The sequence below is a fragment of the Ornithodoros turicata genome, chromosome 1 (assembly GCF_037126465.1).
Source record: "Ornithodoros turicata isolate Travis chromosome 1, ASM3712646v1, whole genome shotgun sequence".
Lineage (NCBI taxonomy): Eukaryota > Metazoa > Arthropoda > Arachnida > Ixodida > Argasidae > Ornithodoros > Ornithodoros turicata.
Window position 1 is genome coordinate 80,566,203 of NC_088201.1, and position 16,750 is coordinate 80,582,952.

The following is a 16,750-nucleotide window of genomic DNA, read 5'->3' on the forward strand; positions in this document are numbered from 1 at the left end:
CGCGGACATATCATGCTCCAAATTCCATCTTTTTCTGACATTTTGGTGACCGATTGTAATCTGTTCATCAATCGAGGTGAAAAAGCATTGGGATTTCCAATTCGTACCCACAAAACGTGTTCACTGTTCGGAAATCGAGGATCCGTAAAACGAGTGTAAAGCACATCGCAAAATTTTCGTTCCACGGCATACCGTTCATAAAATGGGGGAATTCATAAACCGATGGTTGACTGTATATTATAGTCATAACCCACGACATTATTGTATTTTCAGATGGATCAGCTGCATTTCGGTGTCGTTGGACGCAATCAGCTTCTAAATCAGACTGTTTTGCATAACGGCAGGATTGTATCCGCTTATAAAAACTACATTAAAGGTGTCACTAAACTGATGGCGGCAGAAAGTATGGGTGAAGATAAGCTTCAGTCATTTGCCGATGAAATGGTGGGCATCATGGTTGAGCTGGCAAAAGTAAGAAAATCAGCATCAATTTGTTTGAGAAATTCACATTCGCACACGAAATGGCGTTGCTAACACTAATTGCCGAACACTGTCGTCATGTAAAACTGGCGTAGGTATGCTAATCGACTTGCTTTTTCCAGAAAACCCGACCTCAGGAAGAGAGGCGTGATTACGATGTCAGGTACACCAGGAAAACTGTATGTGAGTTGCAAAACGAATTACCACAGGTAAGAATAAAGCACGTGCGAACTGCGCTTTTCTTTTGGTGCGGCCTTGAACTGTAAGGTGTTCGAATATGTGGAAGAAAACTTAAGTGGCACTAAAGTGCATAAAACTTCTCTTCGCGATATGAAGGATTCCGTCATCATGACAATAGTGAGTTTTAGTATTACTTACGCTGTCGCCTATGCGTACGTAAGGAATAGCGTTGGTGGTTCTGCGCACGCGTAAGACACAAGCAGAGCTTAGCGCATTGCGCGGAACCGCCACGCTATCCCTTACGAACGCAAAGGCGACAGCGTACGTAATACTAAAACTAACTATTAATCCAAAGTGACCGAGATTCACCCGTTGCAGCGTTTGTAATTAAAACGTGAATAAAGGTGCCAATATCGAGGTACATCTTTCCTTCTTCCGAATCGGCGCAAAACGTCAAGGGTACGTAACCCCCCGAGCATCCAATTGCCAAAGGAAATATATTGTGGGAGCGGCCTCTTCCCGCATTCCTTTGTCGAATCAACGCGGTATAGTATACGAGGGGAGCTCCGACTTGGCTATGACGGGTATAGGGATACACCTCGCCGGGACGCATATCATACGCGTATCCTGTAGTACCGGAAGTTTTCGCTGATACCGCCATACAAGGTAACAGGAACAGAATCGGCGCATCAACGTGATCAAACACGCAGATATAGCCAATACCCGCAAAGCGAAACGAAGGCTACACAGTCGATTTTATGGGACTACGGTTGCATCAAACAGTGTCATACAGTGTCGTATGACTACCGACGGCCATTATGACATTCCAAGGCTATTTTAATTATATGCGCGATGAGTCGATTTTTTAGAACTACTGCTGTTTCAAATAGTGCCATACAGTGTTTTATGACTACCGGTGATCATTATGACATTGCATGACTATTTTTATATGTGTGATGGGTCGATTTTACGGGACTACCGTTGCTTCGAACAGTGTCATATAGCGTTTTATAACTACCGATTACCATTATCACATTCCGTGACTATTTTCATATGTGACAGATATGACGACAGATATGGCGCCATCTGCATCTTTTTACATGAGACAAATCTTCGTCCATGTCATTCAAACCCTTTTCGGCAGTGGCACATATTTAAGAAAGATAGGCTTGATTCAGGACGTGCGTCTGGCGGTGTGGCAATTTTAACACGTAAACACTTCCCCACAAAGGACATTCCACGTAACACAACACTTGAGGACATTGCCGTCCAAAACCTGTGTGGACAATGTCATAACTCTATGCTCGTAATACTTACCTCCATCAACCGTTGTTTCACGTGTTCCGTTAGAGAGCCTACTCGATCAGCTGCCTTCATCCTTCATCCTATTGGGTGATTTGGATGCCCACAATGTTCTGTGGGTAAGCCTTTGACATGAGGGATGCTGCATTGTCAACGCTTGTCACATTTATTCAGAGCTCTTCGTTGGAGTCAGTCTATTAAGACCGCGTGATTCATTGTGCGCTATGCTAGCCGGTGATTGGGCCTTTGGCCGATAGTTATCGTGAAAGTGGCGGGTTTTTCATTTGTCTTTTCCCCATTTTTCCCCATTTGGGGGTTCTGTTTATGGGAGTAGCCGAATTTGTCGTGTTGCGAATTCAATCTGTTCCTATTATTCTTTTGGTCAACAAAAACATTAACACCTGTGGGGAAGTACAAAGATCGACACCCGAGGCAAGATGTTAGAAAGAGTGCTACCCTCGAGGTCGCTATGCTTGCTAAATACAGGAGCACCCACATACGCAAACAGTGCTACTCAGTCATTTTCTGCGACTGACATTTTATTTATGCTGTCCCTTTCTGTTCAAACATGTTGAATGGATGGTGGATCAAAACCCTCGGGGTAGTGACCACTTTCCTGTCATCTTAAAATTTTGTTCTTCAGCCGATACACTGAGAACACGTTCACCTCGCTGGAAGCTAACAAAAGCAGACTGGAGCACATTTGAAACACTTGATGAATTCTCACCATTGTCCTTTGAGGGTATGCCCCCTCGAAGCAGCAGCCAAAGTAGCAGTAGTAAAGCAGTGTCGAAGCAGCAGCCAAAGTAACTATACCGATCTGATCATAAAAGCTGCCACCTTTGCCATATACGCTTAGAAAACAGGTCGACATGGCTACTGCATGTAGTGTAGTAACGGTTGTCGCAGAATTCTACTGCATTTGTAGTATCCATGTATAGTAATGAGCTGGGTAGCAAACATTACTATGTATGCAGTTAGTACCTTTGGCGACCAAGCGATAGTAAAATTTACTGCCTCTAAAGGTTGTAACAGCTGTCGCAGAATTTTAGTGCTCATGTGGTAACCGCATGTAGTAATAAGAAGAGTATAGTAGCCATTGCTACTCATACATTTACTATTCCCCGAGTCTGCAGGCAGTACCCACAAGCACGAGGCTATGCATTGTGCTTCGTGGTGCTTGGCCAACATGTGAGATCTTCATGTGTTCTATGTAGCAAAGAAGAAGGAGCACAAAACAGTCTTATAGTGGGGGTGATGGCCTTTATTCACTCTCCAGAGATGTCAGAAGTTGGATGGCCAGTGGTGACAGAACGCTGTGGCGTACTCAATAACTGTCAAGGTATTCCTATTTTCCGGGCTGTATACTACTTCATCGAGGACCCAGTAAAGTTCCAACGGTGTTGCAACGGCGCTTATCGCGTCAGACATCTCCATGTCAAACTGTTCAAATTTTACCCGGATGTTGTTGATCTCTTGAAGCTTTCCATCATACACCAATGACGGGAACACATCCTGTAAATGGAAAACAAAGCTGCATTAAATAAGAGAAGCACAGAGACGAGGAACACGGAAATAGTCAAGCAAAGGGGTGGCTTTTTGTGAGCATGGCACGCAAGATTACACACAAAACTGTTTGCTTAATTGTTCACTTGTCAAAGTATAAGCCAGGCTTGTAAAAGCCTGTTAATTCAAATTTCAGTGGGAGTCAAACGACGTTCGAATTAATGAAGTCAGAATTAACGAACATGCAAGGAAACACATGTCAAATGCTGGCAATCGCCCAACGTTGACTTGAAAAAAAAAAATTCGCGAAGAAAGTATGGCGATTACGCAGAAATTCGCAAAATTCAGTATGCAGCGCGGAATGGGCAATTGGACAATGCTTGGCACAGAATTTTGTGAAAGTGCACAATTTGATTCCATTCGTAAAGCGGGCTTTTCCCGCGCACATGAAAGCGTTGCGGGAAGCCCACTTTACAGAACCGTTTTCAGCAGGTCAAAACTTTGCATGCAATAGTCCAGCTGCGGTAGTGCTTCTTGACGGCAAAAATCCCTTCCGGAGACTATTCGTTTGCTCAGGGGCGTCGGTCAGTTTGTGTTACCCGTAGTGGGAGCGATTTGCATGTGAATTAATGACAGGCATTATACATGGGTAAGGACCATCTTTTTCGGCTGCGGCAAACCTTGAATTCCGTGGCACGAATCCCTAAATTCTGTGGACACAGCAAAAACCAGTCTTTATGGTTTGGCAATAATAGTGTCCTGCTTTCGCGTACCAGTTGATCTACACAGAGGAAACATACACCTGATATTCATTCTCAGCCAATACCCCAGATGGTGCTTTTTCTGTCACGGCTATATATGAGCAGGATTAGTAACCTTCTGTTAGCAATTTAATTTCAAATTTAATGACTGCAAAATAGGTATCATTCACAAAAATTATTTGTAAAAAAATACATATCAGCCATTGCATGCAAGGTGTAACCACTGCGCCACCTGCAAACTGGCCTGTTACGGCAGCTTTCTGCAGTGCTTACGTGCGCCAGGAAGCCCGCTTTAGATACAAGCATCACAATCATATATTGAATTTTCGAAAAAAATCCGTGTTCAGGAGGGATACTGCGTACAATTCAACGCTCATTGGACAAAAATATAAAGTCATAATGACTAGAAATGTCATATTGCGATGGAAGTCTTCCGCAATTCTGCGAGTGAAATAGGGAGGGCTTGTACATACGTATGTATGGGTAGGTCCTTGCTTTTTCTGGTTTAACCCGAATCCGCCAACATTTACCCTCCCCCCCCCCTCCCTAAAAATTCGGGTTTAACCCGAATTTACTCAAAAACACATTCCGAAACCAATTTTCTTAAGCTTGCTTCTGTGCCATCGTGTGCAATGGAAGTCACTGAAAACATTGCAATGAAAGTGAAAAACGAAGGAGGAGGAGGAATTGGAGATGTTACTATTCAAAAATACGCGTGACAGAGCGTTCGCGTGATTATCAGTGGCTATCGGCGTTCCTCAAGGCATGAGACATAACTAGAAATGGTTTGCATAACAGGGGTGCTTACAGAGCTTTTCAGGTAGTCGGGCTGCTCCTTCAGCAGCAACGGCAGAGCACGCAGAACACTAACTGCAAAGCAGTCTAGATCGGCAAAGAGACAAGAAATTAAAGCTATTAAAGATAAAGATATAAGTGAACTTAATGTAAAGGAGAGAGAGGGCTGTCATGCAGCAGAGAACAACAGACTGGTGGCCAATTCACAATAGATTTCATCTGATCTACCAGGGAAAGGGAGCACGCAAGAAAAAAACCCGCTTTGCCACGTGCTGTGCCTTGGCCGGTAGTAACGATAGCCGTGAATACCCGAACGTTAGCATTCCGGATGTGGTAGCAACTGGACGGTAGAAATATAGTAATTGTGGTACAGTTACAGTAACAATAGCACGTACTACGCGTACAGCATCGCGAGGTCTGAAAACTGGTAGTACCCACGGGTAAAAGGTAATAATGGGAGAAAAGCGGTGGTTACTGCAGCCATTACTACATTTTTTTTTTACTTTTTTTCCCAAGAGTGTACCCCAGACTTCGGTATCAGCATTCTGATGAACGCGCACGTGCAGTTTTATTTCTGTGCGTTCGGAGGTTTACTTGTCTATTACAAGACCAATTACGGTCTGTAGGACAAGCACGCAGGACTAGAAACATCATGCGTGGCAGCGACGTTTGTGCGTTTATGTGAAGACGTGGCCACGTTTCGTGTTTTTGTTCCTCATGTGGTAAAGAATGCCATTAATCAAAGTTGTACAACAATGGAGGAAATCAATTGAATCTTCGGCACAGCGCCGCTCTGGCATCGCAAACGAACGATTTAAGATGATTCAAACACACGCAGGAAACAATCGATCAAGTGCATACTTGGGAATGAAACGTTATATTCCCGTGACAGAGCGGCATTCCGTTGAACGAGAGCCGCGGCCCGGGCAGGAACACGTTACCGTAACGTTGGGTTCGTGATGGTGCTCACATTTTAAGAGTAAATGACTTTGGAAAAGCAGAAAAGCACGGAGAGCAGCGCAAGCAACAAGCGTTGTAAAACCGGAAGTTTAGAAAGGACACGTAGTGGACAGGAAGTAATGGCGGTTTTGACTCGAGCGACCGCCAGAAGGATGCCACGCACCTCTGTTCGAAACAGCCGCTTCTGGAGGAGGAGGAGGAGGAGGAGTGTCGTTGGGAGGAACCCGAGAGGTCTGCCTGCCTGATTAGGCGGCATGTTTCTCGGGAAGGGAAAGGTGGTGGAGAGGAGGAGAGGAAAGGGTGAAGTGGAAGACCGAGCGGAATCCGCTCGGGGGGAGGATAGCTGCGTCCATGGGCCGACTTCAGGGGAACTGTGCCGGCATACGCCTATTACACATCTGAGGGAAACCCAGGAAAAACCCCAGACGGCCCAGCCGGCCCGCGGATTCGAACCGCGGACCTCCCAGTCTCCAAGCGCACGCGTTACCGCTGCGCCACCGGAGCTGGTGCGGCTTCTGTGCTTCCCTTCTCCGTGGTTTTAGCTGACTTTGACACTTCGCGGACAATCGGCCGAGAGAGGAGGAACCGAAAAAGTTTGCAGACCTTCTCCTGCTTTGTTGTCAGGAGGTTCACACAGGTCAAATCGGCGCTAAGATCTCTCGGATCTTCTGAAGTCGTCTATGAGGCGGCATCTATCTAATGAGTGTTTTCTTTGTATTCAACGACAGAAGATAAAGAGTCGACTTTGTTTCTTTCAGCTGAATTGGCTAGAATTTTTCAAGACCATGTTCGGAAATACAGACATCACCATCGATGACAATTTGCCTGTTGTTGTGTGGGAAATGGAATACTACAATTCTACGCTTGACTACCTTGCCACTCTACGCAGGTAGGATTATGGAAATTGACAGAAGCACTGCAATTTTTTGAAACAGTCAGCGTACCAGTCCATTATGCTAATTACTCCGATGGGTGATAGAAGCGAAACAGGGATAATGGCCGGTCTATGCATGAAATCGGATTCCAGTGACTCAGGTTTCGCTAACGCAGAGTCGAATGCTGGCACACAATATGTAGCCTTGTTTGAAAGATGGCCACAGTCTGTAGATTGTGGCTGTGAAACGTTTCTCGCAATTTATTGGGTCAGTTTTAGATGGTATCGAGTTTCAGCTTAGCATTTTAGACACCGGGTCACGAATGTGTTGCCCCAAAAGTTATCGTCTGTTATGCACGCAAAAGTGTTGTATGCTCGTCTGGCGTATATATCTCTATCGACCATAAGTCCCGCGCCTTTCATTTACGTACTTATTTTAAAAACATCAAGAAAAATACCTGATGTTGGCACTTGAACTGCGTCTCAGAACCGTGGGTTCGTCCACATTTATGAGGAACAATATAATCAATCAGACAAATGAAAGGAGCAGCTGAGTAGTTCTTCATACACATTTGAAGCTTGACCCAGCTTCTGTCGTTCTCTTTCACCCAAAGTGTTCTAGTGGATTCAGCATCGTCGAAAACCACAGAAAAGATACCTTTCTATTTTACGAGCTTGTGTCATATAATACCCTTTCGCACATTTTTGAATTTTGACCCAGCACAAAAATGTAGGGACACTTGAAGTATTATATAAATGTAGTTCGTAGGGCCCCCATTGGCAGCAATAACGAGGAGACGCCGTTGAACACATTCAATTGGGTCATGTGTAGTGCCGGTATCGATGAACTCCCACGCATCCCTTATTGCTTCTTTGAGCTTTTAGCAGGTACCATACAGACGTTCGTTTGCGTAAATTCTGCGCACAACGATTACCCGCATGTTTGCCATTATGTTTGGCTATGGGCTGGCCAAGGCAGGAACGTGGCTTCGTTACATTGTAGCCTCAGCTGCAAAAAGACGCGGACGAGCAGAAACACACATACCGACTGGTAACTCAAAACTCAGGTTTATCCACAAACACGCCCGATCTTTAAAGCCAACGTAAACAACACGACAAGATAAACAGAAAGATAATTGAAAAACTTGTTCCCACGTGGTAAGCTAAGCCACACGCCCTCCTTAGATAAGGAATTTCTTGGGGAAGTAGCTTGATCAAAGGCGTGCTGACGCAGAGGCTGGTGCTTGCTATACAGGTTGGGACAAAAGTTTACGGAACACGCGAGCGGCGTACTTTTTCTTTGGTGCGACATACCAAGGTATATCTAAAAACGTATAGCGAAAACAAGCGACAATACGAAATCAGACCCATCGGCAAGGCTATGATCATGAGACGCGAGCGATCCTGGATGTTAGTAGTAGAGGTTTCGATCGTAAACAAAAAAAACTTTACAACATCGGTATGGCTTGTGTGTGTACTAATAGGTTATTCATAAATTTCGATGTAGTAAAAACTGTCCGTTGTCCCACTCGTGCACATATACGAAATCATCTACCACCAGAGTACATTTCCGAATCCTGCTCCCCTGCGCATGCGTCACAGTGGGCTTGTTTATCCGTGCACCGTGTGCCCGTGCATTGTAATAAGGAATTCGTACACTTAGCTGTAGATCAATATTAACACGTGTGAACAGATGAATACAATGCATCCACTGTTTGCTGGCCCCGCAAAAAAAAAAATCGTCATGGTACGACCGGTCAAGATGGCGTGAGCGCTAGCAGAAATCAGCTGTGCACCAACGATGTCATGTTTTTTTCTCAATGGACCCATTATGGCCACTCATTGAAGAACGCAAACGTCTAATCACTACGCGTCAATATAGCTCTGGGTGAGAAATGGACCTTAATTCAACCTTCCTAACTTCTGTGTGGTCATCACGACGTCCTTGTGTTTGGAGTTGTCAAAATCTGTGATAACTGTACGCCTTTCGAATTGATATGTGTCATTAAACCTGATATGCTTTATTTTTTTCTCTTCTTGTCTGGTATTGTTGCACTGGGTGATTGGTATGGTTCGGTCAGGAAAAGGGAAATTGAATACAACGCAAACGGAGTGTGCGAATGTAAACGTCCATGGTTAATTATGCAGTGCTTATTAGTCATACTGCTGACGTCATCTCTGACGTCATTTACGAGGGGCGTTCAAGTCAAACCGGGACTTTTCAATTTTCGCAAAAGTAAAATGAACTTAGAGGCGAGAAATTAGTTTTATTTTTCAACGTAATCTCCAGCTGGCACTAATGCACTTGTCCAAGCGTTTCACGAGGGCTTGGATGCGAGCAGCGTAGAAATCCTTACCGGCGCGTAGCAGCCATGATCGGACCGCATTCTTGACCTCGTCGTCGCAGCCGAAGTGGCAGCCCCCAAGGAAAGCCTTCAGTGGACCGAAGAGATGGAAATGGCTTTGGGGCGAGGTCTGAACTGTAACGAGGATGTGTCAGCAACTCCCAGCCAAGTTCCTGTACCGTGCCTGTCGTGAGATGTGCGGTATGCGGTATGCGGGCGTGCATTGTCCTGTAGGAGGAGGACCCATTTGGTGATGAGGCCCGGCTTTCTGAAACTGGAGGTGTTCATGAATGATAGTGTTCAACGTTCCCACAGAAAGGTCCGTCTTTCGAGCCAGTTCCAGACATGTTATTCGTCAGTTCTTGAGGATCGGGCGCTCCACAAGTTGGATGTTCTCAGGAACTCTGACACTGGGCTCTCAGCTGTCCGGGCCGGGATCGTCCTGCACTGATGTACGGCCGTCTCGGAATGGTTCGCACCACTCAAACGCTTTGCTGCGGCTAAGTGTATCGTGGCCATACTGAGCCTGAAGTCTTCTGTGAATTTCAGATGACTTTACGCCTCCATTCACGAGAACCTTCATGACAATTCGCTGTTCGATGTGCGCGCTCACCTCGTCTTCTGTTTTGCACAAACTTTGGACCACCATGTGGTAAACGCGGAGGCCTGTCGCGTGTGAAAATGACGAAAAAGAACTAGCGCGAGCCATTTGTACACTCAGGAGACAGAAAGTCCCTGCTTGACTTGAACACCCCTCGTATTTACAGTCGTAGTAGTTTGCGACACGGATGGATGGCGCTGACCGTCTCAATCATGGCGTCATTCGGAAGACACAGGCTGCCTATGGGAGTTACGCTACCTGTTCAGATATGCCTTGGACACACCAGCGGCCACCGGAAGCGGGTGAGTTCAGTGTTTCGGAGGGGAGGAAAGGTGCACTGTTAGCGACACACAGCGGTAGCTCCCGCTTCCCAGATGCACCCAAGCGTCAGGCGACACTGGAACTACCACTGTTTCGCCAACAGCGCATGCTTCCACCCCTCCGAAGCAGTGAACTCACCCGCCTACCGCAGGCCGCTTGGGTGTCGCACCGAAGAAAAAGCACGCCGCTCGCTCGCGTGTTCCGTAAACTTTTCCCCCAACCTGTATCATAAGGAAAGCTGCTACACATTCCCTACAGTGTTGTTCCCTCAAAGCGCATTCATCAGTAGTCCCAGAAATATTAGGTCGGCAGCCGCACTCTCGGCAATGCATAGAAAGATGCCCTGAGGGGGGTGCTGCTTTGCACCAAGGCATCGTGTGCTCGAAGCCGGGGTTCGACTGGATTTTTTTTTTTTTGATTGGGTGTTAGCGCCGCGAAGCAACTGTGGCTATGAGCGACGTACAGATGTGGACAGACGGAGAGAGGATAGCAGGAAGGAGTGGGGGACAGGGGGGTTAGTATGCGTCCTGGGCCGACTTCAGGGGGAACTGTGCCGACATTCGTCTGGAAAGTCTTCGGAAAACCCAGGGAAAACCTCAGACAGCACAGCCGGCGGTAGGATTCGAACCCACCACCTCCCAGTCTTCAGCACGACCTTGGTTACCACCAACGAGCGGACGCCTTAGCCCACTCGGCCATGCCGCTGGTGGTTCGACTGGAGGTGACTGCTCTTCATTGGTGTTGGGCATACTGGCCACGGTCACGGAAAGGACTGCTACCTTTTGACTCTTCCCATACAAAAATAGTGAGCAGAAGCGTTGTTATGATGACTGTCTGTGCAACTCTACGCAGGTCTTGCGTACAGTACCTATAGAGACAGCTTTTACCAAGCAAAGGCTTCGCGAAGGTGGTTACCCGGAAGCATTAAACTGATCTGTAGCTGAAAACCTTCTAACCAATTTAAAGAGATCAAATTAAAACACCAGAGAAAGGGTGCACTGGTAGGCCAATCATTGTACCGTACGTACACCGCCTATCTCATCCATAACATAATGAATGTGGCAAGGAGGCATAATGTTCCGGTGCTGTTATCTGATCCCATTAAGTTGTTCCAGCTGTGCAGAGTGGCTGCCTGATAACACAAAAAAAACAGTTTGTTGACTGCTGTGAAGAAGTGGTTTACAACATTCCCCTGACATGTGGTATGAGCTACATAGGCCAAACTGGCAGATGTGTTAACACCCGGCTTCGAGAACACGATTCCTTTGTGCAAAACAGCACTCCCTCAGGGCATCGTTCTATGCATTGCTGAGAGTGCGGCTGCCGGTCTAATTTTTCCGGGACTACTGTATGAATACGCTTACAACATTATATTCTATAGATCAAATTGATCTCTAGAATTGACTGGTACACGTCCCGGTTCAACGACGAGGAATCGAAATACCAATCAGTCAACACCTCTGTGTACTGCTGACGAGTAAAATATACTGATATGTCATCGTATACAGATAAACTAACGGTCAGGGAACGCAGCCTACGTGAAGCGATTGTGAATCGCTCAAGGAAGCACAACACCAAATAGCCGGTATACGAAATTTAAGTGTACACATCAGACCACTTAAACAGCATGTCGCGCAAAAGCACCAGAAAGTGTAAACGTGGTGATATGATATGTGATTATTCCAATGTAGGGGTACTCTCCATAACTTCTTCGGCCTTCAAGTTGTTTCGTTCTTCGGGCCATATACGGACGAAAGATTCCGAGACCTGCTTTTGGAGTTCAACGAGGCTGCTGTTGGCATCACAAAAAATGAAGACAGTTCGACTAGATGCGTCACGGACCTTCAAAATCACGCAGGCAACGTGGTTGGCCGAATGTACGTGGAGAAAATGTTCAGTCCACAAGCAAAGGAAGAGGTGAGATGCCTTTCATCGCAATGTGTCACCCCACACGTGCTCTATGGTGTAGTGCTCGTAAAAATGAAATTGCAGTCACGATGATATGAGTCGTAAGCTAAACGTATCTGACTAATTTTTGTACCGTGTGTTTCACGAAAATCCCACAGGTGAATAATACTGGAACGGTTAACGCTAAGGAAGCTTTAGTTTCGGTAAGCATCCCTGAGGCTTCAGCCAAGAGCCGACCACTGAGTGGCTCATTTGCTTACGCTCTTCAGTTAGGCGAAAATTCTAGCTTTGAAGTTTTACTTCGGATGCTCTGAGCACCTGTACCTTAGCGATCGGGATCCTTAACGAATAATGCAAAAAAAAAAAAAAGGGGCGTCGACAGTTTGGGATTTTGTCAAGTTATAGATTGCTTTCGGTTCACATATGTCTTGCGCGGAGTAAAGCAGCAATGCGCTCTTTGGCTCGACTATCCGGCTCTTAATTGCGTTTTCCTCCTGCTGATTCACACAAGGGATTAACCGAAGATACGAAGCAGCTGCAAGAGACGCTTAGGTATTCCTTCTTCCCAAGCCTTCTTCTTCTCTGCACGACTGGTACACAGCGCTTCTAGTTGTCGTGGGATAGGCGAGATAGTATTGAGCTTTATCAAGTTGAAACCGCATTGACGATAACGCTTTCGAAAAGGTGATAAGCCAATCGCACAATTTCTTTTGAAATTGTGACATCATAATCCTGAGCTTGGACTGGACAACGTCTTTTGTCGTACCGTTTTCGTTGTGTGCCTCCAATCTCCTGAACTGGCTGTGTGCTTTTATCGCAATGATGACTAATGCCCTGCGATCGTTGCGTACCAGTTAGGTAGACAAGGGATATCGAAGCGTCTCTTGCAGCTATTCTTTATATTCTCTAGCCCCCTTGTGGTGAACTAGGCGGATGATCACGCAATGAGAGCAGCGAAAGAGCGCACTGCTGCGCTACCCCACGTAAGAAATGTGGAAACCGGAACCAATTGATAAAAAAAATCACAAGGAGTCGACGCAAACTTTTCTTTGAATGTTCCAAAGTTTTTCTAATTTAGGGTTTTAATTAATGGCGCATGAAAATGTGCCACTCATTCCTCAACTCTTCGACCGTGGGAGTGCCAGCCGCTTCTGAATTATTCAGCACAGGGATTTTCGGCAGACCCGGTATATTGCAGGCTAACACTGCACTCTTAACCACGTTCAGACATCAAATACGTTTATGCCATAGCACGAAATGCTACAAAATCGGCTCTGGGATAAATATGCCTTTTCGATTTTTGCACTCGGACATCTGCAGAAGAATGGAGGATATGATATGCTCCACTTGGACATCAAATGCTGTTGCTAGAAACCTATTGACGGGCGACATTCCATGGTCAGAAAATAATGATGAGGGATTTATAGTAATGTGGAAGCCACCTCAGGCGTCATCGAAGTAAGCAGGGAGGTCCGTTTAAAGGAAATGTACTCATGCTAGCTGGTGCAAATTTCCGGAATGTATCGAACCGCAATGGCAAGATACAGGCACGACATCCATGATCTCATTAACCGTAATTTCCTGCCTTTAACACGCACTAATCGAAAATTTGGTGTTAACAGTATACATACCGCATATAACGCGCACAAGCTCAGCATGTCTGTGCTTATAATCAGAAAACATGGAGGTATGCCGTTGAGACGAATTATTACGTGATAATAATTCCCAATAGTTCATGGCTTTTACCCATCAAGACGGTGACAGACGAGCCACGCCACACGTTATCACGCGTCGAAATCTCAGCACAAGGCACACCGTATTTAGCGTCCGTCGTGAACGACTGCTACCAAGTTACTGGCGAGGTCGTCCGGGTTCAAACCCATGCATCAATATTTGCTGTCGCCATAAAAAATGCCATGTATAAGGCGTACCGCCGTATAGCGCATAGGCGGGGTCCGGAGGTCAAATCTCGCCGTGTAGGACGCCCGTTATACGCAGGAAAAGTACGGTATTTCCTATGGACTAACTTAGAAGGACTGCAGTTTCGCAGCTCTGGGTCCTTTGTGGAATGGACGCTGCTTATGAATGAAGAGTCCACGCAGCAGTGGTAGGGATATAGGTCAACGTTCCTCCAGTAGTATAAGGTATCTTCTAACGTTCCACGAACAGAAAAAGGGATAACTGCATTCGGAATAACATTAACATTCCCTTGGCTCGTTCTTGCATCCCTGATCTTGCCAGCTCAGTGGTTAGCGTGCTGGCCATGTCACGTCGGTACGGGCAGGTACCCGGGTTCGAATCCCGTGCAGGCTGTGCTGTCCGGCGTTTTTCCTGGGTTTTCCTGAGACGCTTTCAGACATAAGTCGGCACGGTTCCTTTAGAAGCAGGCCCAGGACGCACATTCCCCAAGGGTGTCAGTCGTGACGTTGCCCACCTCTACCGACACCTGAGGCCGACAACGGCAAGCCCTTTCACCACCACCAAGCTCCCTCACCTTGGAAACGGCTCCAGCTATCGCTGGGTAATTAGCAATCATGGTTTGTCCTGTGGTTTCAACCACAGGACGCGAAAGTCCCACCGAGCGAAACATCGTTGACCATCGCAAGAACAAAGTGCATAGAGCCTTTCGACGGGGTTCCCTTCAGCTCGTACCACGCAACAACGGCAAACAATTAACGAAAACAAAAAATCAACAACAATATTCCGTCGCTCTCCGCCAAACGGATACAACGTCACTTTTTATATGGTACCGAAGACTCTCTTCTAAGAGAAACCAACAGATGTGGGCACCCTCACGAGGGCGTGGGAGGGTGAGGGTTTCCTCACCCTCACCTCACGATATTTGAGGTGAGGTGAGTTGAGGGCCAATTTTTCTGGTCATGTTTGAGGTGAGGTGAGGAAAATTAAAAAAACTGAGGTGAGGTGAGGTGAGGAAAATTTTCAAAAAGTTTTTGAGGTGAGGCGAGGAAAAATTTATGAACGCGCACTTTATGAAAACTTTTCCCGCGCGTACACGGGATATCTTTCCTTCTTTCCGCAGCTTCTGTCTCTCATCTGGGCGGGGACTGCCCTCCTCTCGCCGCTGATCTGACGCCCGACTTTGCGCGTCATTCGCATACCCGCAATTGAACCTCAATTTCCGCGCAACTTTTACGGGTATAACAATCGTTCCACGAAGCGTTTTCTATGATTGACTATGCCAAATCCTCCAGCAAGAAGAAGAAAAAAAAACGTTACATTGATTAAGCAATTTCATGAGTTCAATTTTGAAAATGTATTTCAATGGCAAATTGATGAAACTATTTGTATTTGGTGACAAACTAAATGTCCAGAAGAAATTTGTTTACCCCATATTTTTCCGTTAAGCCGGTGAATGACACGTTTCGTGCCGCACCCTGTATGCACTCACGCTTGAGATATATGCATTTACATTGGCAGTCACTCAAAGCCAACGCGCATCGAATACACAATCTTCACATCGAATACACAAATAGCTTTAAAAAATTGAGGTGAGGTGATGTGAGGAAAACTTGAAAAAAAAATTGAGTTGAGGTGAGTTGAGGAAAATTTCGAAACAAAGTTTTGAGGTGAGGTGAGGTGAGGAAAAGTCTCAAAAATTCCTTTGAGGTGAGGTGAGGTGACGAAAATTTTTCAATAAAAAATTGAGGTGAGGTGAGGAAAAATTTTCTCCCAGAAAATTGAGGTGAGGGCGAGGCTAGTGAGGACAAACGCCCACCTCTGGAAACCAATGACGCCTTTGGAATCAGTCACGAAACGTTTCCAAGTGTGGTTTCATAACGTTCATAACGTTTTGAAGTACATTTTGGTAGAATTCAAGAGAAAGGTAATATCTATTGACATTGCAAAACTCCAGCATCCGCAATCGGGTAGCCAAGACAAAACCGAATACCTTCGCCATCAAGTTCGTAGTAAACGACAACAAGGTGGGTGCCCTTACGTGTGGTAGGGAATGAAAATGGAACTTGGCAAGCTCGGTGTCCTCCTCCTTAGCAACTTAGTTGAGACAGGTCGACATTGCTGTAACCTTGGTCTTACGTAATTCCGAACAGTTGCTGACCTCTTTACGTTTCTTGACCTATTCATCCATAAAAGCCACCAGGTGGTTATCTCTATCGACATAAATGATCTGTTTTTTCTTTGTTTTTTCATCACATAGGGTGATATTATCGTTCAGGGTCAGATATATTCTTGAGAAATACCCGATAAGGCTCCAGTCTCCCGCAGGTATATCTGTTCAGTACCCATACTTCCTCTCTATACATATTTGGACCCAACTGTGCTCTCTCTTGAGGATCAAAGATACACACAGGCAGTAGCGTAGCCAGAAAATATTTCGGGAATTGTTCTATAAGAACTTTACATGGGGAGGAGGATTTCGCCCTCGTTTCCTTCTTCGAAAGGTACGAAAGGCACAACGAAAGGTACGATTACAGTGGGTTCGAACCCCCGAAACCGCCCTCTGACAACGACACTGCACCTAGGCAAAAAGTGACTGCATTGGCTCCACGGTCGCACCGATTCTCAGTGAAACATAGTGAATGGGGCTTATAAAATTGGCTTAGACAAACCAATCACTAATGTAGTCATGCAATATCTGGGTACCATTACTGTCATTGTCCCCACCTCCCCCATTAAAAAGAAGAAAAAAAAGATTCCCTGTAGCAGCTCTTAAGGCAGTTGAGGAGGCAACACCAGA

At 45.9% G+C, this 16,750-nt stretch overlaps 1 long non-coding RNA gene across 1 annotated transcript; it reads left to right on the plus strand.

Moving 5' to 3' along the window:
- Positions 1-607: 607 nt before the first annotated feature.
- On the plus strand, positions 608-12,033 carry LOC135401491 (uncharacterized). Its single transcript, XR_010424826.1, has 3 exons — positions 608-689; positions 6,743-6,873; positions 11,817-12,033. It is a non-coding gene; the product is annotated as an uncharacterized LOC135401491 (long non-coding RNA).
- Positions 12,034-16,750: the final 4,717 nt, after the last annotated feature.